This window comes from Diprion similis, chromosome 1 (assembly GCF_021155765.1).
Source record: "Diprion similis isolate iyDipSimi1 chromosome 1, iyDipSimi1.1, whole genome shotgun sequence".
NCBI lineage: Eukaryota > Metazoa > Arthropoda > Insecta > Hymenoptera > Diprionidae > Diprion > Diprion similis.
Genome location: NC_060105.1, coordinates 4,786,941 through 4,812,301, shown reverse-complemented (window position 1 = coordinate 4,812,301; position 25,361 = coordinate 4,786,941). Strand labels below are relative to the sequence as shown.

Genomic DNA, 25,361 nt, shown 5'->3' with positions numbered 1-25,361 from the left:
TTCCCATTTGAAGGGTGTCCTAAATTATCTAGTCTTAACGGCCAGGGACCAAAATTAGCAATCCTGTTATAGTCTTGGCTCATTTTTTTTCACTCTCTCCTCTCTTTCTCTCGTTTACCCCGGTGCTTCTACAAACGCTTACACATATACATACGAGTATATACATATATTCCAGAAGACAAGCCCGCAGTCACCAAATCTTTCTGTCTGTACGAAACATCCCCAAACATCCCGAACAAAATTTTTGTATTTTTCAGCATTTTTTTTTCTATTCCTTAATGTGTATAATAATAATTTTTCGATGTTTATATAATAATTGAATCCTTGAATAAGTAAACATATTACTTTTTCCGCTTCTTCGTTATTGTTGTTCAATAAATCGAACTTTTTCTACGATACAATAATGTTGCGTATATGCACGGAGCGAATAAAGAAGCAGATTTTACTCCAAACAGCAGGAAAAGAGGAATATACAGATATTTTAACAAAATATACTTCATAAAATACAGAATTTACTGTAAAATCATTGAAAACCATTGTGTACAAAGTAAAATCTTCTAAATTTGTAGTTAAATAAAAATAAAATTTGCATGTGTAGTTTTTACAAAAAATCCAAACGTATCCCTATTTTTTCCTACAGTTTTGAGTTTAAATTCCGCTCTTTTTTTCCCTCCGTCTGTATGAACTGTATAATGACATTAATTTCTCAACCTAACCAAACAAAAACGGCGGGGGGGGGGGGGGAGGGGTTAAAAAAAGATAATAAGGTAGTAAAGTTTGAGTCAAAGAGTAATTTAACCGACTAAATAATCGGTTCCGCATGTCGGTTTCGATCTCCTAGAGCGAAGAAGCGTGTTTTATATCCCCCCATAGTTTCCGCGTGGGTAAGGACGACGAGCCTAGCTAGCGCCGCACGATTGCAATTCAAGAAACAATTGAAGTTTGTGTATGTATGCATATCATGTATATGTATAATACATATGTAAATAGGTATGCGTGTATAAAAGCCGACGGTGGTTATAACGTGTTTCGTGCGAACGCGCGGGATCGAGAAGGAACGCTTGTCACGGCAGAACAAACACGTTATCCTGTAAGAGGCCATTGACTGTATCATTTCAAGACTGTATACTATATAGTTGATACAATACTACAGAAGTACCTGCGTGGTCATACAAGTATTAACACCAAAGGCGTACTACCAGGCCATTTTACCAGTTTCAGAAGTTGAATAATTCGTCTGGCTTCCGGACGCGGTTGATTGTATTTTTTTTTCTTTTTGTTTATTTTGTTGTTTTTATTTTTTATTATTTTAGCAAATTTTCCAATGCGATTGAATATACATACGGTATAGGTATATACGTATCCCGTTGAAACATCGTCACGATGCGTAATCAATCATCGTCGCAGAATCGTTAACATTTTTTTTTTCTCCTCTTCTTCTTCATCTTTACTTGTATCCTCTTCCAGCGAAAACAGCAACTGCAGACGATGAGTTAGAAGAATATATCCGCGAAAGTGAGCGTTATAATAATAATAATAATGATAATATGCAAGGGCAACAGGTACTCGGATCGGGGCACCTGCACTGAGAAAAGCGTTTATTTACTGTTAATAAACATATATTTGAAGATGGCGAAACAAATGTTTCGTTATTATTATTATCAAATTTTAATTGAGCTAAATACGATTTGTCAACTGTTAAAAACAAACTTTCATCGGTCAATATTTAGCCCGATTAAAACTTGATATTAATAACGAAACATTTATTTTTTCATATCCAAATATACGTTTGTTAACGGTAAATAAACTCTCTTTTCTCAGTGTGAAGGCATATGGATGCGACACTCTGATTTTAAAAAACAAAAAGTTCTAGGAAGCTGTATTTAGTCCGCGAATTTGATTCTCGGAAGAAAAGGAGGATCTTTACACTTTTGGCGAATTGGCTCTACTCTTATACTTCCCTCCTCAACCCTTATTAGGACGTATTTAACCGAGGACTGCGTCCAGGTTTCGGAACGACACGACCACCCTGGCCATTGTCAAGTGACTCTAAGTCGCTAAAATTCGTCTGGAAAACGTCGGTAAAATCTAACGTCGAAATATAGAAAAATCAAGGGAGGTAGAGAGAGAAAGGGAGAGAGAAAGAGAAAGAGAGAGAGAAAGAGAAAATCTCGTCGTACCATTCCACTCCACTCCACTCACTCCGCTCCGCTCCGTGCACTCGTACCCATCCGGGCATCTGGTCATCGCACTCGTCTCAGTTATTCGCAGTCGTTTGTTCTCTACACCAGCTAGCCTAAGAGGAAGAGGTTTGAACCTCCGACGTACATGAGCAAGAAGTCAAGTCGGAAAAGATAAGGAGACGAAATGATTTTTTTTAATAATCGTTGATTTTGTGCTCAAAATGCTGCAGTAAATGAATTTGGGAAATAAATTGCGGTTATCTGTTTATCGCAAACGTGTGACTGGGATTATTTTTTAAAGTGAACAACTAACTTCCTTATTCCGATGCTGAAGAACTTTTTGCAATTACTTGATTTTTGGGGGGATCTTGAAACTATCAAGTAAGGCTACAAAAATTATATCGATTAGGAAAATTTGCTAAGAAGTCTTTTTTTATATACTACATAGTTTGGGTAGAAGTCAGCTTCCAGCTGTCGCTACTTTGTGCTGAAACTAACGCGGTCTATACATCGAAATCGAATATGGATGCCCATTATGCCCTCGAGCGAATCAATATCACTCCGCACGCACAAAGACCCCGGCGACCTGACGCAACGCCAAGAATCGATGCAAAACTTATTGCGTACACAGTGTGTATACCTCCTACATATGTATAATATACGAAAGTACTCGTGCCGCACGATATATACGTTATGTGTATAAATACGATAATAGATAGACCGAAGTTGAACCCATACTGTTCCGTTGCACTTGAGGTGACAGTGATATAGTATGACACTCAACCGTGATTGAGAAAAACAAAAGGAAAATTGAGAATTGGCAAAAGAGAAAAATCAAGTCTGGTTTTCGGACATTCGATGGTTAAAAAAAAAAATAAAAAATTATACATACACATTCGGCTGGCGGCAGGTCCGTCGTGATCTGCAGCGAGATTATTCTTGATGATGGTCCGTAACACCCTCTGCAAAAATGAAATTAAAAAAGATGTGTATTAGATATACATATAATAGGTGCAAGGATATATATATATCAATTGCACAGTTTGAACACCAAGTGTTGCACACAATTCGTAGGTATAATAATCCTACGGGAAGTTTGTCTTTGGGACGTGATTTTTAAAACATGTCATATTTTACACACACACGCACGCACAGCACTCACACAAAGATCGCGCGCAATCTAATCGGTAACCTAGAGTCGTGGTACGTGAGATAACAGAGAAGGAAGATAATCGTGCGATAGGCCGTCTATTGCCCTGCAGCACATGTAATTGGTGCTAATAATTTGACCGTCTTAAAAAAAAAAAAGAAAAAAAAAAGGCCGTGTCCCGCCGCATCTCACGTTAGGTCTATAATACGTGGAGTATTTACATACACAGGATCCATATTAAATTGAAACAAGATCCGGGAGTACATCCCGTCCATTGAATTGTCGTCTAGTAACATAGAAATTAAATTGGTTTATATAGGTACATGCTATAGGTGATTGTGACTGAGCCGGATCTGGTAGATGTCTATTTTTCATCTTTGTCAAAAGTGAGATGATTTTTCAAGGAAACATAACGATATACGTTTACCCTAGATATCAGAATCAACGTATAATTGTTATAGACGTATGTATTATGTACACATGCGTAATGTATTGAAGAAAAAATGAAAGAGAAGAAGAAGATGAAGATGAAGATGAAGCGGCCTATCGATAATCAAACTAACCAACGCCTGCACGGAGTAACAGGATTACTACCTGCATTCACAACAGGTATAAGAGAGTGGCAACTCGACGGCGAGCGCTCGTTTACACGGTTATTCGGAGGCGAAGCGGAGTCTTTGTGAAGCTATTAGCACGGGTGTAGATCACGGCTTGTCGACACACCGTCGTCGTCGCAACATTCAAGCACACACACATACACACACACATGCGTATATACATGGGTGTAATATTTCGCCAACTGGTGGATACAGACGACGTATTGAAATTTGTAATACCTTTACAGGTTGCATTGCAGAAATTCTATTCTAGGTAACCCATATTGTACCGCACATCATACTTCAAACTGATTCTCGTATACATATACGCATCAATGCAATTACAATGGTGGACAAGCGTAGGACGCAGTCTATAAAACATTGATAGATGATAGATGACAATCATCTTATTTGCAGTCACGTAAAGATCACGTTTTATTATATACACACAGGTGTCTATGTCTCTCTCTCTCTCTCTGTTTGGTATCCGCATTTAAACATATCGTAAGACGTGAGACTTCCTCGCCAAAATCGCATGAATTACACAAACTCGTACATAATATCTATACAGGTACATACGTATATACGCTTAAACATGCATACCGTATACAGAGCATACAGAGACAACATCGATGATATTTAATCCAGACGATTTACATATACAAATATACAGTGATATTTACGTGGGTGGTTATACTGTAGGTATACGTGCTTCCCCTTCCAATGAACGATGTCATTTACTATAGATTCGCGAGGGAAGAATCCTACACGTTATATATGCATATGTATACATACATGTATACTGTGAATGTGTTGAATATTAAACCAATAAACAGGAGGACGAGTTATCAGTTACAGATGGTCATCGAAGCCGAGAGGGAGAGAGAGAGAAAGAGAGAAGAGGAGAGGGGGAGACAGAGAGTACTTGGCAACGCCGCGGCAGCCAGCCTTGCACTCTGATCGATGGGGGATAAAGGGGGGAAAGAGAGGGGGGGGGGGAGCGCACACGACAGACATACGCGTACAAAACAGAGAGAGAGAAAACAGTGTATGTATGTGTTCGCGTATATTCATGGGGTGTCCCGAAGGTCCGCGTCCACCACTCGAGGAGCTGTTGTGTAGTGGCGCGTTGCTGGCGAAGACGACGAGGACGAGAACGAGGACGAGGACGGGGACGGGGACGGGGAGGATGAGATGGGATGGAATGGGATGGGATGGGATCGCCGGGATCGATATAGAGTACCGTGGCGTCAAGGCGCGGGGGCGTCGCGACGCCACCCCGTCACCCCGTCACCCCCACCAGCGGGAGGAGGAAGCTCGCATGTGGACTTGAACCGCGGCGAGGAGGACGAGGACGAGGACAAGGAGGATGAGGAGGAGGAGGGAATAAAGGGGGGGCACGGTGGGATCGACGCGGGCGATTAATCGGCCTCGTCCTTCCTCGGGACGCCGCCACCCCGTGTGTGCAGGAGTAAGTAGACAGAGAAACCGGAGGTTGAACTTGCTGCTCCTGTTTCTGCGGATGGCTGCAGGTTCGAGGGCCAGTCGAGACTGTACGTAGTGCGAGACGCGGAGTCGAAGGAGTTGTAGAAGAAGAAGAAGAAGAAGAAGAAGAAGAAGAAGAAGAAGAAGAAGAAGAAGAAGAAGAAGAAGAAGAAGAAGAAGAAGAAGAAGAAGAAGAAGAGGAAGAAGAAGAAGAAGTTGAAGGCGAAGGGGAGGTCGAAGAGGACGAGGACGACGCCTGACGAGACGCGCTGCGAATTCGCGCCGAGGAGGGGAGGAGAGAGAGGAGAGGAGAGGAGAGGAGAGGGCATCGGGTGGAGGAGGATCCGGAGGAGTGGGGTTAAGGAGTTGAAACCGAAGCAGCACCAGCAGCTATGTCGATGCGAAGGTCACGCACCACACAGTCGCTCGCTCGCGCCACGCTATTTAAATAATGTATTATTTCTATTTCGCGCGATATTCACATACCTATACTTATGCCTATACACGCCTATATCACCTACGTACGTATAAACGATACGTCGTGAATAATCTATACACTCGCAACTCCGTGTGCAGAGATATCGTTAATAACGATCGGGAATCCACCCATTGAAGTGGAAGTCAAAAAGTAGAATGCGACTGGGTATACAATTAAAGGGTCAGCGGACATCATAGAATTTTTAAAAAAGGCGATTTTATTCTTATCATCTAATTCATGGAATTTCAAAGTGTGAAAAGTCAAAACACAGAACCGCCAAAACTTCTTTCTCGTATTTTACATACTAAAGATTTTATCATAAAGAATTAGATCATTTTTGAAACTATTACAAAATCGATGTCATACGAATCTATCGTTTTGTGGACATTGGATAGAAAAATTTTATACGAATCCCCTTTTTTTTACCATCGATTTACAGAGTTTGAATGACTGCAGTGGCTAATGCAGTTTCTTTTTTTTCATAGCACCGTACAATATATATCTACGTTTCAATTACATATTACATATTACATGTTGAAATATTCTGTCGTTCATACTTGACAGATTTGTCATGTATACCTACCACTATATATTATATCTGTTGAAACATTCACTTGAAATGACCGTGTGGGAAAATTCCTTGAAACAGGTTTTGTGAATCCTATACAGATATATATATATATATTAAGACCTGATTTGAGGCGAATGATGCATTGTTTCGGCAAGTCGGTTTTCGGCATGGTGTAATTTGTTTGATCCGCGACATCGGAGAGTCTGTAATTAAGCATCGATGAAACAACTTGTAATTCTTTCTTCGAGGTTCCATTTGTTTTTTCAATTTTGAAATTTTTATTAATATATTCCTCGTCGCTCTTCCAAAAGATCTAACAAAGTTTTTTTCGTTTTGTACGGTAGCGTTTTACAACGCTATGGGAACCACTTAATATACCTACCTATCTGAAAGAACAAACCAGATTTTGTAGGAACGCAATCAAGATAAACGAGCGTATAACGAATCCCACCAATAAACACACGCACCTTTATATATTGTAGGTATTGAGATTCAGATTTTGATAAAGACTGTTTTACCTCACTCTTTACCCAAAAACTTATTCTAACGGAGTCCGAGTGAAAAGTACTTATATTACAAAGACAAAAATTCATTCAAACTTTTCACCATATGATTCCGTTCCTTCTTACCTAATTTCCGCAATTGCAAGCACAAAAGACGTTAACATCATTCTAGTAGTAAATTCAGACGGTAGGCAAAAATTGGATAAAAATTATCGAAATCAATTATCAGATAAAACGAGAAGATTCATGAGTCGAGATATGTTTATAAATGTATAATGCGTAATGGAAAAGCGATCGGGACCGTGTAATTTTCGGACCGTTTGAAATTACAGCTATATATATATGTGCGACACGGTTTTAGGCAGGCGGTAAATAGCTAAATCTAGGCGGACATCGAGCTCTCAAGACTCATTACACAACACGGATGTATAAGCATACCTATACCTGGGTGTATCGAGTCTCGCCTCGCCTCGCCTCGCCTCGCCTCGCCTCGCCTAAACTCGACTCGCGTATACACACGTGTGAATACCCTGAGCACAGACACGCCGATATAGATATACCTCCATGAAGACGAGGTTCATACAGGGGCGATCGCAAGTAAGAGAGTCGCGGGAGTTGCGCGTGGCCAGAGTCACGGTTCGCCGGAGGTCGCAGTCGATTTACGAACGAGTTCGACGAGCGAGTGAGCGACTAGCGAAGATGCGAGTGAGCGTGCGCGAGCGCGAGCGCGCGCGCGAATCCGTTATCCCTGTAGATAGGAGGCGACTCGACTCACCCGTCCGTCCATCCGTAGGAGAGAATCTTCTGAATTCCGTTCCGGACAACGCCGCCGCCGCCACCGCCGTGCTCGGAGGCGTAAAGCAGAGAGACAAGAGGATCCGAGAAGCTGAAACGGAGCCAGGATCACGTGGCTATCGTTGCACATCGCCTTATTATCGTGTGTTTGCTCGACAGAGTGAAACGCCGATGCGCATGGCCATAAGTGGGACGGGGAAGCCGCTGTGTTTCCTCATTTTTATCATTGTTCCATTAAGGGGGAGGAGGTACAGCTTGGACGGTCTAAAATCATACCTATTTGTAGGGTTTTTTTTTAGTTGGTTTTGTTTTTTTCCAAAAAAAATTAAAACTCTTGGAGCAATTTCATGTTTAAAGCTTTATTATTTATTATAGTTTCGAGACCGTTTTAGAATTTTTTCGTTCAAACAGTAATAAAAAAATGGTGGCATGGCGCACGTAAGTAGCGAACGACTCCGAACTCGAGGGCTTTTGCGGTGGTGTATTTCTTGATATCACTGTCCAACTTATAATGGATAAGAAAATTTTTTTGAGTTAAAAACATCTTTTCGGGTCTGAGCTCGTAGCCCAAGTATTGCAAAAGAAAAAATTTGCTTCAAATATATACAACTATGACCAAAAAAATTTTAGAATTGAGATTCAAAAATCTAGCCACGAGCTTGAATCGATGAACAAGTCTTAAAGATTTTGTCAAAATTTGAAGTCGATCGAATAAAAATTGTCCGAGAAATCGGTGCCACCGGATTGAAACGTGGTCGCACGCTACTTATATGCGCCATACCATCATTTCGTTACAAATTTCAATGAAATTTTTTTTATAAATATCCTTGAAATTATAAATAATAAAGCCCTTAAACTAAAATTGCTCCAAGTATTTTCATTTTCTTTACAAAAATGTTGATCCGAGATTTGATCATGCTGGTAAAAAGTGTTTACGAAAAATCTCCGAACCGATGCAAATTTCGTTGCAGCACTCGTCGTGCGGTAAAGCGTAAAGAATAAAAGTTGCCACGCAGGTTGTGCAGGTCTGGGCATCGACTCCTTTATTAGTATCACTTGTTTTCAATCAACGTATTTTTAATCCACAGCTAAAGATAAAGAGCATTCAAACGTTAATTGCACACAAATGATCCTGTTAATAAAAGAGAGTCTCTAATTGCCGGATAACACTTTGTTTTGGAACTTTTGTTTACCGGTTTATTCCGACGATTAAAAAAACAGAAATTCTAAACTTACGGAAACTACTAGATTCGCATGAAAGCGGCGATCGTTGTTCGTTCACATCTCATGTACTTTTTCAATCGTACAAAAAGTCTCTTATTTGTTACATAAACTTTGCAGTGTCTGACGTGTCCTCTGCGAAGCTGATACGTGGAACGAAAAAGGAAATGAGAGAGTTTTTCGTCCCCCTCTACAGTGTCGGCTCTTGATAATCGTCGCCTCCGAAAGAGGAACGCGTTTTGCCGTACAGCAGCAGCAGCAGCAGCAGCAGCAGCAGCAGCAGCAGCAGACCCTGGATTATTCTTTGTTTCAAATAACCCACCACGAGACTAGCATGGCGGCATCGGTTGCGACGTTTGGCCTCCTTCGTCACGGTTAAACACCCACGCTCAAAGTGTTATTCATCATAACGTGCGTACGCGACCCGCGGCCCTTGATCGTAGCCGCGAATCAAGATTAGATTAGATTATGGCGCCTAGCTCGATGCAGGTATGGCGTGTATATTTATATACATACACACATTTATATATATATGTATATATATATATCTTACATTATACATGCCCTGAAACATTTCGTAACCCGATAAGCGTGCGAGCAACTCGTTGCAGTGACTCCCTGTAACATCCTGCGCAAGCGGACCTGCGAGCAAGCAACAATCCGGTCTTGACTACTCTTGTCAACCAAGAAAGGTGACAAAGATATTCGCAGGCAAATATTTTTACGATAAAGTATATTCTATATATGTATTTATTTATCTGTCCTCGCACGCTCTTGTAGATTAGACCATTTCCTCCGTATAATGCCTATTATCTGTAGAGATAAGCCTACATTGTAAGAGCAATGTATGTGTATTATAATCCGATCAGCTGCCACGATCTTCACGATCATATTATCCTAACGTCACGATGAGTTTTATAAATCTGTGCATAAAAATATGTTGATATTATACATATATTATATACGTATAGGTATTAGGTACCATTGTATAAACGGAACCTCTTGATTTTTAATTATAATGCCACTTTTCTTTGCTAACTAATCGGAGGAGTAGAAAGAAAGATTTCCAAGGAGACCACAGGAGCGCAAAAAATCGCAACGCAAATTCGAAATCAGTTTCAGAATAACACTGTGATCGATGATTGATCTTTGGCGACAAATGATAATGAGCTTGCAACGTCCGTTCAAGTGATCCCATTATCTGTTATATGATCTATCATAATCACCCACTGCATCAAAGTGCATCAACGTAACTTCAAAATGACGCGGCAGTAGGTCCCTGTAAACAGTTTTAAATCATAAATCCCACAACACATATATTTTCTTGCGATCCTGACAGCACAGCGTGCTCCGATGAATTCAATCGGGTCGTTGAGACCCCATAAAACGCTGCAAACGTGACGTCATACACCTCGAGCGAATTGCAGCTAACGTAATCGGGAGCGCGGGAAATACGAAATAAAATTCGAATACCGACTGCAAGATACGACAAGCGGAAGTTTCCTGTCGAGATTTTGACCCTGAATTGTGAGAAAACTGTAAAAAAAAAAAATGAATGAGAAAAGAGATCCAGGTCTCATGTACGTATGTATAATATTCGATTTTTGAAAAAAAATAAAAATAAAAAGCGCCACGCAGACAGACGTAGATACATAATATCGTTACACGGTCGACCTTTATTTTTTTTCGCGGGAACGCCGGGCCAAAATCATCACCGTCGGCCCCGATGTCAACCGCCCGAGGACTCGTCTCGACCCGGACGGCCGAGTATACTATAATGACGTAGAGTAAAGGTGTGCGCACGGCGTAAGCGTGTTCACCTGTAACGCACACAGGCCGAGAATTAAATCGGCGGCTGAAATGACGGCTGCCGCATTGAACGGTGAACTTTTGGTCCAGGCGACCCGCTCGATCGGCCCGATTCCATAAACACGTTGATATACACGTACAAGTACGTCATAATTATAACAATAAGATGACGTCGTAGTTCCGACGTTGACTTTGACGACTTTGACGACTTTGACGACTTTGAGGATTGCAGGGGTCAGAGTGTCCCGGAAACGAGTGATTTTCGGCTCTGGTTCATCGCCGCGATAATTTCCGGACACCGGGTACATTGTGGATTATTAGTTACCAGGGCGGGTGAGATTGTTCCCGTTCATTTCAGAGCCCGGCCATGCCATGCTCGAATCTCGCCGGGCCATAAGGGCGCCATCCGCGGCGTAGCCATATATTTTCCCGAGGGTCAACGGCGTCCTCCCCGTAGGCTAACCCTTGACACACGCGGCGGCGGCGGCAGCGACGGTGGCGAGAGGGATGCCAACAACGAACAATAAAATTACTTGAGCGAATATCGCTCCTCGTATTGATCCGGGCTTACGCCCGACAACAATGGGCACTCCGCTAGTTACCGTCCAGGTTACGCTAATGAACACTTCACCTCCTGTTACATGTACGCAATTACACAAGCATCTATATACGCACAACGGAGAATCATCGCCGCTTTTCGCCAGAGGTTGAAAAAGAGAAAAACAACTCCACAACGATATTAATATAGATTAAAATGTTCGAGACCGAAATTCGAGAACTCAAATCTTTTTCGTGCATCTTGTTCGTTTTTTTTCTTTCTTTTCTTTTTTTCTTTTTTTTGCGCCACGGTCATGTTTTTGACGTCTCGGTGCCGTATGTCGTCGCACGTAATGTATGTATGTAGGTACGTGCTACTCTTTCATTTTTATTTTATCATTGCATATATGTATAATTTCTTTTTTCTTTTTTCTTTTTTCTTTACTTCTTTGTCTTTCCAACGTTATACGAGAAGTACCGTTTCGCACTGTCCTATGTATACACATATATTTACATTACCGTATTTTTCAAACGCGAGTCATCCGCGGTGTCCCTCTGCTGGAGTACCTATCTCCATCTCCCGTTAAAGGCGAATGAACGGCGGAGTGAAGACGCACGGACGAACAGAGTCACGATCGCATCTTATATGCCACAGTGAGATGGAAAGATGAAACGAAAGGACAAAAGAATTGCGCTACGTTTATCGTATCAGTTATTACCATGCGATTCGAACTCCGATCATCAATACACGCAGATATGCAATATCATTGAATAGCAAATCTGACAGTCCCTGACTAGAGAAGTAATAAAAACAGGTGGACAAGACTGGGTAAAATACCTCTAGTTCCATCAAGTTGACTTATAGAAAGTTTGAGCCTATTGCCGGTGATAAAAAGAATAAAAAGAATAAAAAGAATAAAAAGACAAGGACCGTATGAGCGTGTACCATGCAGACGGCGTGTGGAATCCACCCCGATCGTATTATCAAAGTGTCGTCGTTGTTACCGTGAAAAGGATGTTACGTTGGGAAGTGGAACGAGAAGAGGAAACAGCATTATTATACGTCCTATATAGAGTGGGCAGGTAAATGGTGAGATAGATCGAGAGGTTGATGAACAGTTTGGTTCCTCGGCGTGTACCACATCCACGCGTATACGCGTATAGTTGGTACACGAGGTACCTTCTACGGATAGGATGATAGAGCAGCAGGCGCGGTGAGAACCCGGTCGAAAGCAAGGAGCGACAAAGAGCAACGTAATATCCAAATTAGCACGCGACCTCTTGCCCCTACCAATTCAAATACCCTGCAGAGTGTGGCCGGTGTGCCCGCTGCCTCTCGCGGTAACTGGATTCCAACGGACCTTTCTATTACCAGTACCTTATACCAGCCAGCCAGCCGGGCATTCAGGCATTCAGGCATCCAGGCATTCAGGCACACGGGCGAACGAACCGCCGATACACATCCGCGGGTGTCCTGCCTCCACGATCACAGTCTCTAAGTGTGACGACAGCGCTCTTCGAGTCGACTTGGCTTGGCTTGGCTTGGCTTGGCTTGGTTTGGCCCCCGCCTATGAGCTCTGTGCAAGATGTAACGCGGCGTCGACCCGCCGCCATCCGGCACATATAACATTATTCGGTACCTACTACCAACCAACCAACCATTCGATGGAATAGAAAGTGGACCATTGCCTCGACTGCAATCATGGCTGTACGAATACGCTCTGTACACACCATCTTTTGTTGCCTGTATACGTAGGTACGTATAATGTAACGCGGACACCGATCATAGCTGCAAGTAGGTATTTACCGACATACATGTGTGTATATACACAGCTTACATACCCTCGGCCATGGTATTGTGTGCTTGTTCCGATTTTAAACGCGCGCCGTTATACTACGCGTCATTATCTCGCCCGCAGATATAATGCGATAAGTCAGTGTGACTAAAAACAAGGATCACTTTTCTACCGGATACATATATGTATATATATATATATATACGAAGAAGCTGGGACCGTAGTCCGAAATCGTTCCCATTTTCTCGCGAATGGGTATTCAGGGCGTTATTCGTATACGGATGCATTGCTGGAATGCAAGTCTTATGACGACTCGTCAAGATTGTGCGGATAGTTTACAGCGTGAGTTACTTGCGCTATTTGGAGTCGTAAATTTACTATTGCGGTAGTATCGACCAGGGAGGTTATCGTATCGGCCAGCATTCGAGGTCCGGGAACTGGTTCAACTGGAACTGAAGAGTTTATTTCAATTTCCAAATGCTCTGCGGGCGTTCATCGAGGACCAAGAACTCGAAGGACTCGGTCCTTGAAAAACTAGACACATATCTTACACCTAACCAAAACACCCAAGTATTTGCTTGTTCATTATTTCCATGACGAACATGTCGCGTGAAAAATTCATTCGCTTACCAACGTCTGCAGCTGTCGTTAAAATATATAATTATCCGAAGCCAGTCGAAACAGCATAAAGGTGGACATGAAGTTGACACTTGCTGGTTTTTCAATACAATGATGTCCACCTACGCGTTTCCATCTTCACAACTGGGTGAAATCTACAGGGTGTTACAGCCTTACTATTACATGAACTTCAGACACTTCATGAAAATCATATTGGTCTTACAGTCAAGTCAGGCTTAACTTCGACGACAAATCGTGCCTCCAAAAATCTCCGTGCCAATGACTTACTTGTCCCGATATTGTAATTGCTCACCCATACAGACAAACAGCCATCTCGTACAAGTTTTGAACAGAGTGGAAAAGGGCCTCGAATAAAATTAGTATAATATGTAGAATTGTTGGTCAAAAGAACCGTTGTGGTAAAACGAATACGCTTGAATACCGGTAATAATAATCACCGCATATTTCCAATTTTTACCAGCAAGACGTGTGTAAAACGAAACCAGGAGAGGAGAAACTACAGCAGATATAACGTGTCACAGGGTAGACGTATATGGGTACATATGTATGTATGTATGTATGTATACATTATACACCAAGTTACAAAGTATAGCTTCAATTTTTATTCCCCCATAGAGTAATAATCTGTTCGCGATAATTATCGGCCGTGTCGATCACGACGACGTGCGACGTCGGCTTTAATATGAGATTCTTGAATAACAGCGGTGAGAAATTAGCATAAAACCGATTAATACTGGTTATTCAGATCTATTTAATCGTTCGCAGTACAGATTTTCGGCTGTTTAAGACTTTTCCCTGAGTCGAGAATAATCATGTTATAAGCTAGCAGAGCGAACTTCTCGCTCGATATCTATGGCACGCGGACGTAAATTGGTAAAAAGCATCAAAACGTCAGTTCGCAATCAAGCTAATTATTCAATTACCACACCCGACCGCACGCAGCCTCGCTTTCGTTCTATAATATCATACATGCCGCTGGCCATCGACTGGCCATTTCTTGAACCTGCGTAAAATTTTTACGAGCATAGGCTTACGTGCGAGCGTCGAATGAAAATTGATTGAAAGAAGAAAAGAAAAAAAAGAAAAAAAAAGGTAACACTGTATACAATTTCTCAAGACATGTGATATTCCACATACGATTACAGCTACGTCACTAGGTATGGATGCCTGTGAGCGAACTAACCTAACTTAAACAAAGATCCCGTTCTTTGAGGCAACAAACTCTGCGGATGACCCTGCTGCCGCACTCGACAGATGTAACTCATCGTCAGTCATTCGGATAGCAATCGATCCTCTTTTTTTCGCGTCTCCAAAAAGAGCCGCGTACCGTAAAACCGAACCATCTGACTGAAGGATCCTCGACCGGAGTCAACAGGCAACACAATCGAAATAGAAGCCGTTTAGAATGTGTGTTGTACTTCCCCTCAAGTTCAAGGATGGAAAATGTTACCCGAGGATAGGTGGATCGTGGAGTTTGTAAACCTCGCAGCAAATACAAATACGTGCGACACGTTAACTTTTTAACCTTCATTTTTTCCTATTTATTTATTTATTTTTTACTAACGAGATCTTTTAACGAAATTATGGTTTTTTAGTTAAATTGATGACGACAGAAGAAAATTAGTTTGCTTCTGGGCTCTACCTGCGATTAGTTTCACAAGTTAGGTATAAACCACTTCTAAGGATTGACAACTTTTCCCAGGAAGTAAATCTTAGAATCAAAGATTCACTTTCGTTGCAAGTTTAAAATAGTTTCTCAAAATTCAACTGAATTTTGACGAAGTGTATTTGACTATTGCTGACTTTTCAATTTAACGTTAATATTCCTCACCTACTACTACCTGATATAATTTCATGATTAAAAATGTCGCCATTACGTTCAGTTCGGACGTAACAATTAAAGATGCGATTTCGAGACAAGAGCATGAGAATCAAGGCTTGACCACAAAGCTATTAGGTACGTGGAAGACTGTTACTTGTTCGGTATTCTGAAGGCGATGATGGTCGAGGATGACCTTGAAGGTGAAAAGTGGTAAATCCTAGGTCAAAACGGTTGGCGCGACCGTGGCGCACAAAACGACTGCGGTCAGCGCAGGAGCCGGTGTTGTGTGTATATACGATAGTTTGGGTGGCATGAAGAAAAGGAGGAAAAAAAGGCCCGTTCAGCGGCAGGTGGTGGGTTCTAACCTCTGGCCGCAGAGGCGCATTGGGAACTCCGCGGAACGCCGCGCCGCGCCGCGCCACACCAGCACACCAGAGCAGAGCACGGCACACCACACGGTGTGTAAGACATCGCGGCAGGCCACGTGAAGACGGGCTGCCGACCACGGGGAACGGCCACGGGGCAAAAGGAGGCCTGAGAACGTCAGGACCTGCCGTGGTGCAAAAAGAAGGAGAGAGAAACGGAGAAACGGAGAAACATAGGAAGATATACGGAGAGGGAGGAAGAGAGAGCAAGGAGATCCTGCCTCTCACGTCTTTCATTCTCGACTGCCTCTCCTCTCCTCTCCTTTCCTCTCCGCTTCTTCTTCTTCTTCTTCTTCTTCTTCTTCTTCTTCCCGCGCATCTCGATCCATGGAGAACGGGAAGTTCTGGCCGATGATGAGCCCGTCGATGAGTTTTCGACTGTGTCCTCGGCATCGTCGCATTGCGTCTGCAGAGCTGGAGGATCGTGGGTAGAAGACCTTGCCCGATGCCTCACGCCTCGTGTGTGTAGGGTCATACTGTAGATTGTACATTACACATATCATACCTGGGCATCATTGGATGGACATAGAAATGACGAATGGTATAAGAAGATGAGTCGGTCCAGCCGTACCGGCTCGACTACGATCGCGGAGTTAAAATATTAATAAAGAAAGCGTTGGTTGGACAATTTTTTTTCATTCATCGTCTCGTTTCTTCATCGTCATTTCTTCATTACGCAAGTAACACTATACCTGTATGTATACAGAAGTCCGAGGTTGTACATGTACACATTATAAGACTTAAGAGCTTGCGCAAATGCGGCGAATTAGTCGGACGGACGGGGCGACTCGATGAGACTCGTACTAGATTTTATTCGAATGATTGTGATGCGAGAGAGAGAGAGAAAGATAGACATGGATCCGCAGTTGCATCAGGTGTGGATAGAACTGATGTACCTTATACCCACCAACAAACCAACAAACCAACAAACCATCAACCCACAACGCAACAACGATATCTGACGACTATTTCTATCTTTCATTCTTTGCTTCGAGCCAGTCACGATATGATTTCTCTCTAGGTGCCGTGGATCATCTCGACATGCCTGAGCACGTTGAGAGGAGACATGACAGCGCGGCGAGTAGTGTACGGAGGCACGCGTCCTCCGTGTGTATACGTGGGACCAAAGAGACTAGTCAACAGTCCGATACACCGAGCATCGACACACGCGGTTGTCGTATTGTATGCGGTAAAGAAGGATGAAGGACCCGAAGGAGATGAAATTCCGGTATCTCCTTTCCCGAGATTTGAAGGGTCAAGGATAAGTGCAGGGAGGATCCTTTATCGGGGGTTGAGAACGCGATGATGAAGACGCGGTGAAAATAACGATCGGTAACAAATAATAATATTCGTGGCAAATGAGTACAACACGATCCCATCATGCAGAGGCGTATATGGATAGGGTACCTGATCGTCGCTCCTGCAAACGGTCATGACTAATCCTGGCTTAACCGCGTGTCCCACGGGCTTAACAAAGCCGAACCGAGCCTGCATAGGGAGAGCAAAGGGGCGGCGGTGGCGGTGGCGGCGATGCCGACGTCGGGAGAAAGGGGGAAGGATGAGGGACGAGGGACGAGGGACGAGGGACGAGGGAGAGGAGCAGAGCGAGTTAACAGTGGGCGACCCTGCTGCCGACTGCCGACTGCCGACAGCATTCCTACAACAACGGTGGTGGTGCGCCGTGCGCCGTACCATCATCGCAGTCGGTTGCCACGCCATGCCACGCCACGCCACACGACGCAAGAAGATGGGAACGTGGCGCAGAAGAACGCCGACGCCGACAACCCCGGTGGACCAACCGTGTCGACCCGACCCGAAATCAGGAGAACGAGGAGGACCGTTTTCGAATCAGGCGGAAGGAAGGAAGACGGTGCCGTACACGTACGCCTTGCCGGGGTTAAGAGGATCGTTCCAGTTGCCATGGCAACTCCCGTTCCACGCTTGCCTCGTTTCCGGTTGAACCACCGGAAACACCGGGGAGTCTCGAAGGAGGCGAAGAGGAGGACGTAGCAGCATCGTGCGACCGACGAACGTCGCGCAAACTCGAGTAACCGAATTGACGCGTACTTATACAACAGAGGAACCAGAACGATGTTGTATGAGGTTACACTGCATGCGTTATTATAGGTATACCTACGGTATATACACACATTCGCAAACAATGAACGTATGTATGTACCTACCTACCTACCGCGTGTATTCGCTATTATGCAGAGAATGAGAAGAGGGGAAGAGGGGAACGGTGACGAGGGGAGAGGGAGGGCGCAAGTCGATATGCACATGTCCGTGTAGACAGTACACATGCCTGTAACCTACCCATACCTGTGTACCAACGTTGCACATGCTCAGAGCTGCAGCAGATCCTCGTGAACTTCACTTGGCCGTGCGGCAAACTTTTGTGCTAGGTAGCTGGGCATGCATACACACACACACACAGGTACGCAAAGCGGCTCTACAATATAGCGTATATAAGGTTATAGGCGCGGCGACAAACGACGATTGTCCGCAAAGGCGCAGCAGCAGCAGCAGCAGCCCCTCCTGCGAACCAAGGAGTTAAGGGTCGAAATCACATTGTCCCAAAACGAAGTACCGCAGCAGAGCAGCTGCTAATCAAATCCGTCCGAAAAAGGTAACGGACGCCGTGGTCTGAGGAACAAGGATCCCTGCGTAACGTCAGGGTCCTGGGTTCGAGGTGAAGGCAAAGGAACCTGAGTACCTTTGCTGGCGAGGCTGTCGTCGCGGAAACCTCGATAACTAGTCGGCTTCCTGATCCTCGAGGTGCTGTTCGAGTGGACGAGGAACCATCCATCGGGTAATTACTGTTTCACATTTATGGTGTACTGTTATTCGCGTGCGGTTTAACCTGCAGCAACGTTGGAGTTTGATTTATTCTGCATTCTTCTTAGGCGATCAAAGCAGCGACGACGACAACGACGACGACGACGACTATCGAGTTACCACCGTCTTCATAAGTGTATGTAAGACATAAGTTGGTATACTTACATGTACGTATAACCGAGCTAGACGTATTCTCTGTGAACGGTTCCGTTCCACCTCGGTACGGCGCTCTGCTTTTATCGCGATAAATGGAGCTTGTAGAGCTAACCGTACACACTAACGACGACGAGGACGAGGACGACGACGACGACGTAGTCGTATATACTTTCTATATACGGACGCAATTGGGAGGAGATTCAGCGACGTGTATATGCAGTGGACGATTAAACGTAGGACGGAATTCACTTCCGCGAAGGTATCACAATATTATACATTGGTATAGTGTAGAATACACAAACACCGCGAGTGGGGGGGCCGCACGGATTTCGCGGTAGTTGGTTTGAACCACTGCTATCTTCATGAACTTGGATGTACATATAATGCTTTATACCGATAAGACGGCGACCAAGAATTTCAATCAAGTGTCCTGCAGCGAGGGTCGTCGACACGAAACCAATGCCAGCTAACTGGAACGAGAGTCTCGATCTAAGCGACGATGGAAATTCCCATAACGAACGTATAAGAAACTCGCGTACAAACGTGAATGGCAGAAAAAAAAAAACCAAAAAAGAACAATGAACTCAGGATGCAACAGTTCCAGCAATAGAGGGGCAGGAAAAATATTTATCTTAATTCTTTCTCTTTTGTTTTCCCGGCGATCTTTGCTGTGGTGGTGAGAAAAAAATGTACGACGTACGAAATAATGTTTGTAATATATATAATAATAATCATCATTTATTGTTTGATTCTTACTTTACGATAGAGAATGTTATTGGAAAAGTTCGGTATAGATTATAAATATTCATGACTTATTTCTGAACTTATTTAATACGGAATTTCTGTTTTATTTACTTTTGAACTGTAAAACTCTTTCATCTTTCCCGCGTATTTCCAAGAACTACAAACAAGTAACTTGTGCGTGGGTAAAGTCGCATTGTCAGCGCCACTGACGGTTAGCCGAAGAATTACGAGGTTAGAGTGAGTAACGTTAACGTGTGATGAAACGTTTGGGAAAAAAGATGAATTTTAGGAATATGAGAACGTTACTGGGTTCATTACGGTTTACTTAATTTCTGACAATCTTGAAGTTGCGAAAAAACTATTTTTCCCTAAACATTCATTGTCGCGCCAGTGTTACTAACTTCAACCTCACGAAGTATGAAAAGAAAATAAATCAGGGACTCTCAAGTGTTCGGTTTAAGCTGGCTTTCGTTAGATACTTTTCATCGATTCCGTAAAGTTTCGTCCCTCGAAATTACGATCAATCCATTCCCTCCCCACAGATAAAACAAACTGGATCATATGTCATCTCGATTTACAGCGTCTAGCCACAGAGTCACCGGAATATCATTTTTCCGGAAATCACATCTCCCTCCGTACACTACATTGAAACTTGTCGTTGTTTTTTTAATCAAGAGACTCTTATCGTGTCAAGAGCGATAATAATTCATAGCACTGATTAATTCAGTACGTAAATAATACATCTCTCATTCTACGATAAATAAGGAATAGTCGAGGCGATGAAAGAAAAGTCAGGACAAAGGAGACTATAGCCATCGCGAATCGTTTCACGTCCGCAACCGTGTTCAGCATCATTCACTGGACGGTATTATACCTGCATTGCGAAGAGTGCATGCGGGGTGCAGCATCACGGATCTAATATGCATCTAGGTGGTGCGATGCATCAAGAGCAGAGAAGCAGGAGCAGGAGCAGGAGCAGGAGCAGGAGCAGGAGTAGGAGCGACGACTGCGACATTCCCACAGTGTCTCCGGAACGGCCCTGAGCTTCGAATGCTCAGTTGAAAGATAAGAACAGAGTCGCCTGCATCCAAGAGGGAAGCAAGCGAGCCTGCGAACTCTCGCCAAGAAAGCAAACTGTTGTTGTTAAGCCTCTGGCCTCCGTTGCTGTTGCTGGTTCTACTACAGTACCACCATCACCCGATCCAAATGTCTTCCTTTTGCCGCCCATCTTCCAGCTCCTTTGCTCCTTCTCAGCTCGTTCGTGAGTTCAGCTGATGCGGCTGCAGCCGCCGCAGTGCAGCGGCCCCGATGATGGCGTCTTCTCGGTACCCGGGCTGCTGGTGCTGGTGCCGCAGCATTCAAGGAGTATTAAAACACTCCGAAGGTACAGTAACCAAGACCAAGACCGAGGCCGAGACATCGAGAGTCCACAAACGCTTTTGTAGACACAGACAGCGGCGTCCGCGCCCACACAAACCGGGATGTGCGAGTCCGTGTGTCGGCCGTGCCGCACGTACATGCGGAGTACCCGGCCCTCGACTCTCTGGTTCTTCGAGTCGTCCTCGCTCACCCTCGCCGGTAAGGTCTGGTCGCACCACGGTGCTGGATAGCGTCGGCTTAAATGCTTGGCATACCTAACAGCCGCGGCGAACACGAACACAAACACGAACGCGAGGGTGACGTAGGCGTCTGTGTGCACCTTAAGGAGAGTCAAGAAGGAGGAAGATGAGGACGAGGAGGAGGAGGAGGAGGAGAGGGCAAGGCAGCGCCGAGTGGCGTTGTATCCACTGTTACTGCAGTTATACGAGCTGGCTGTCTTTTCCTCGACGATTGTGACTTGCTACCGCATCTAGTGAAATCAAAGAGAACGTACCTTGCAGTCTGTAACAACAAAATATGTAGGTAGACGAAGAGTGAGGGGGGAGGAAGGGGGAGAGGCGAAGGGGATCGTGGGATACTTTTTCAACGAGCAATAATATCTATGACTCTCGAAGAGCAAATAACCCATCGTCTCAACGATCCTCTAGCTAGCAATGACCCACGAGAGCGCTGTTCGAGCGATTCAATAAATGCGCGGCGCACTACAAGCACCTGGCCGATTCCGGCGCGCCACCCTCGCCATCAGGCGATGATCGAGGCTGACCAAAGACTCTGTTGCATCACTTGAAACTCGCGCGGACCCCGAGGATCTATTGCGATGACGATGATCATATTGCGCAATTATTAGAAATTTATAGCGATTCTCGAACAAGAGGGGCGAGAGAAAAATAAAATATTTCTAATCGAGATGCGTGTCGCTTGATTAATTGATGCATTAAACCGCTACGCTGGATAGATCAAGGCTTATATATACTCGTACGACGTGTATAATACGAGAAGGACGACGTAACATACGTGAATTGTCCGTGAATAATAATTTAAGGAGAATCTCGTTACCGAACGCGATTGCGTAATCGGGCATAATACGTAGAAAAAGGCCTAGACAAAAATCAAAGAAATCGAGAGCGGGAGAGAGAGAGAGGTATATATAGGAAGTGAAAATATAAAATTCGAAATAAGTCGTCGCAGTCTACGCCCGTACAACAACATGCTCCATGAAGGAATGATAGCCTATTTGTTCCTGGAATAGAAAATATTTACTTACGTGATACATTATTTGTTTATTTTTTTTTAACCATATCTTATACCGACAAACCTGCTACGGTCAGACACGGGGGGTGGCCAAGCCGAGTAAACCGGCTTGTTCCTTTACGGTCCGGGTCGTTTACGTCGGGTCTCCTAGCGTTCCATTTGTCGTGGAACGATCAAATCTCCCACCGTCCTACTTTCGAGATTACTCCACTACATTATTTACCGCGGGCACGCATTTATCCTTCTCTCTTTCACTTGATTTTTATAACCAACATCGCGGTATTACAGACACTGCAAATCTCTGTACGTTTAAGACTATAGCTTTGTGTCGTCGCATACGTCACAGGCCTCGATTACTAGAAAGTCCAAATAGAAAAATAACAACAGTGCAAACGAACGAGACATACACACTGACAAGCTACGCAGTACTTTATACTATTACTATACCATTACCATTAGAAGGCTAACAACAAATAGGAGAGACAAACGTTCGAGAATAGGATCATTCTATAGTAAGTAATAAAAAAAGAACAAATCATTCCGCGTGAGAAGTACGTGTGATATTGGGTACAAGGTGTATATGCCTTTACCATCACACTCCTGACGCATGGACACGATCCTCCGCGGAATAGTCAAACGCCAACTATGGAACAGATAGTTTCTCACGTAGGGCGCCACCCTCGCTGCTGCACGGCTCTACCTTCGACGGTCACCGATCACCGGACGCGGTTCAAACTTCTCTCTCTCTCTCTCTCTCTCTGTCCTGTAGAGGGCGTCGTAAGGGGGATAACCTGAAGGGATAAGAACCCGGGACCATCTCTCTAAGCGTGTAAGAGAGAAGGGACTCCCCGTGGGGAGAGCTGCTGCACCGGCGTCTCTCTGAGTGAACCAGAGAGCAGAGAGCAGAGAGCAGAGAGCAGAGAGCAGAGAGCACGCAGAACGGCGTCACCGACTCCTCTCGCCTTCGGCCCGACCGACGGACAGCCACCTACACTTCGCTCTCCTTCTCTTCTCTCCTCTCCTCTCCTCTCCTCTCCTCTCCACTCCACTCAACTCCTCTCCTCATCTCATCTCTCTCTTTCCAAGGCAGGCGCGCGTGTGCGAGGCGTACCACCACCACCACCCACACCAGATCGGCCAGCGCCGGTCGGGTCGGGCCGGGCAGCACCATTTAAATCCATACTCCGAGCCCTGGACTACTCCGCGAGAGGAGATCCAAGATCCAACGTATTATTACCATCTATAGAAATCGTTCGCGAGCCGTGGGAGGGTATCGTCGATTTACGAGCTTAAAATCTTCTCGCGAGAGAGCGCGCGAGCCTACCGCGCCTGGACCTTTCGGTATGCGTGCATGCACCACGTACACACTCCGAAGTACCCTGTGCTTCTTGGGTGCTGTGCTTCCCATGCCCGGCATACCTCCGTCGATGCACCACCGTCAACGACCGATCGAGCTACCATGTCTCATCGGTGAGAATATAGGTGAGAATCATATTGAACGCCATCGATTTCTGCGTCGTCGTTATTCCATCACGTGTGCGGGGAAGCTTCTTTCGTACCTAGTCGATATTCCTTACTGTACATTTAAACAGTGTGGTGACGATGATGAAATAAGAAACAAATAAAAAAAAAAAAAAAAAAAAACGAGAAACAAAGCCCCAGGATAAAGTAACGATAACTCAAAAGTCATAACATAATGTTGCGTGTCGACACAGAACTTTGATATCGACGTACATTCAAATTGTGTAATTTGACAATCCAGCTATATATATATGCCATGATCAGTTACTATATACTCACTCAGGCTTTTCCAATTCAACATTAAATACCTTTTTCGACAGCGAATGAAGGCAGAAAAATTTCGTACGCCATTCCCAAGGCGAGTACTTTTTTTCCCATTTTACAACACTCAGTTGGTCGACAGATGTGGACGGTGACCAGACTGGACAGCGTGGACGCGGAAGGGCCGCGTATTGTTCAACTTTTAAAATTTACCCGATCCTCTTCCCACTTTCTTAAAACGGACAATATTTATTGAACCAATCAGGTAAGATCACACATTCAACAAACAATAGTCTACATCAGTCCTTTAAACCGTGAAGAACTATCCAACTAACCAACAAGTATCAACTATCTAATCATTAACTACCTAATAATCTTATACCAAATGTAAAGTCCACTAAAATTTCTATCAACAGACAATTCAATAAACAAAATTTTATATTTGACAATATAAGTTTGTAATGAAAATCTGTTGAATTAAATTTGCAATCTTCGATCCGTATTAATTGGTAGGAAAAACAAATTCATTCGTCCTCATGTAATTAGAAGAATAACGAATAGATCGAAGTCAGAAAAATATATACCCGAGAATTCCCGGGCTTTGAAATAATCTTCGTTTACCATTTTCCCCCCCCGCGAGTTGTCGAACGAGTGAAAATAACCGATACGACTATAGAGAATAATTTGTCCTCACATTTTTCATCATCTGAACTTTCCTCGAGCTCGTTTTAAAATTAGTTTCAGGTTATGACAGCGGTATAAATAAAGTCGAAAATTTTCGACTTGATAAAGTATTTAACCTGCGCACGATGTGAGAGAGTGGTAAGGGTCTTTCACGGTTCACCATAGCAGGCGAGCGTATAACTATTAGCCGTGTATGCAGTCCGGTTGAACACTTACGCACACTCCGGCATCCTCATGCTTTGTACCAATGTTTACACACGTATACCTTATACTATATTTGTGCATAGTGTATACGTGAAGTATGAGTATGTATATACAGAGATGCACATGCACGAGCGACTCGAGCGGGGTGAAGTGAAGTGAACCCGGCGTCACTTCGCCGCGACCCTTCAAACGACTCGAAACCAGTCGAAAATCATAAATCATTGGGTGAGACCCTCGAGGTATACCTTGCGCCGTGTACAAACGTGCCTCCATCCTACACACACACACACACACACACGCAAACCTGCCTGC

The 25,361-nt window shown here is 44.0% G+C and overlaps 1 long non-coding RNA gene across 1 annotated transcript; it reads left to right on the top strand.

Moving 5' to 3' along the window:
- The first annotated feature begins 16,995 nt into the window (after positions 1 to 16,995).
- LOC124408056 lies at positions 16,996 to 21,491 on the top strand. Its single transcript, XR_006929392.1, has 3 exons — positions 16,996 to 17,238; positions 18,371 to 18,376; positions 21,479 to 21,491. It is a non-coding gene; the product is annotated as an uncharacterized LOC124408056 (long non-coding RNA).
- The last annotated feature ends 3,870 nt before the right edge of the window (positions 21,492 to 25,361 follow it).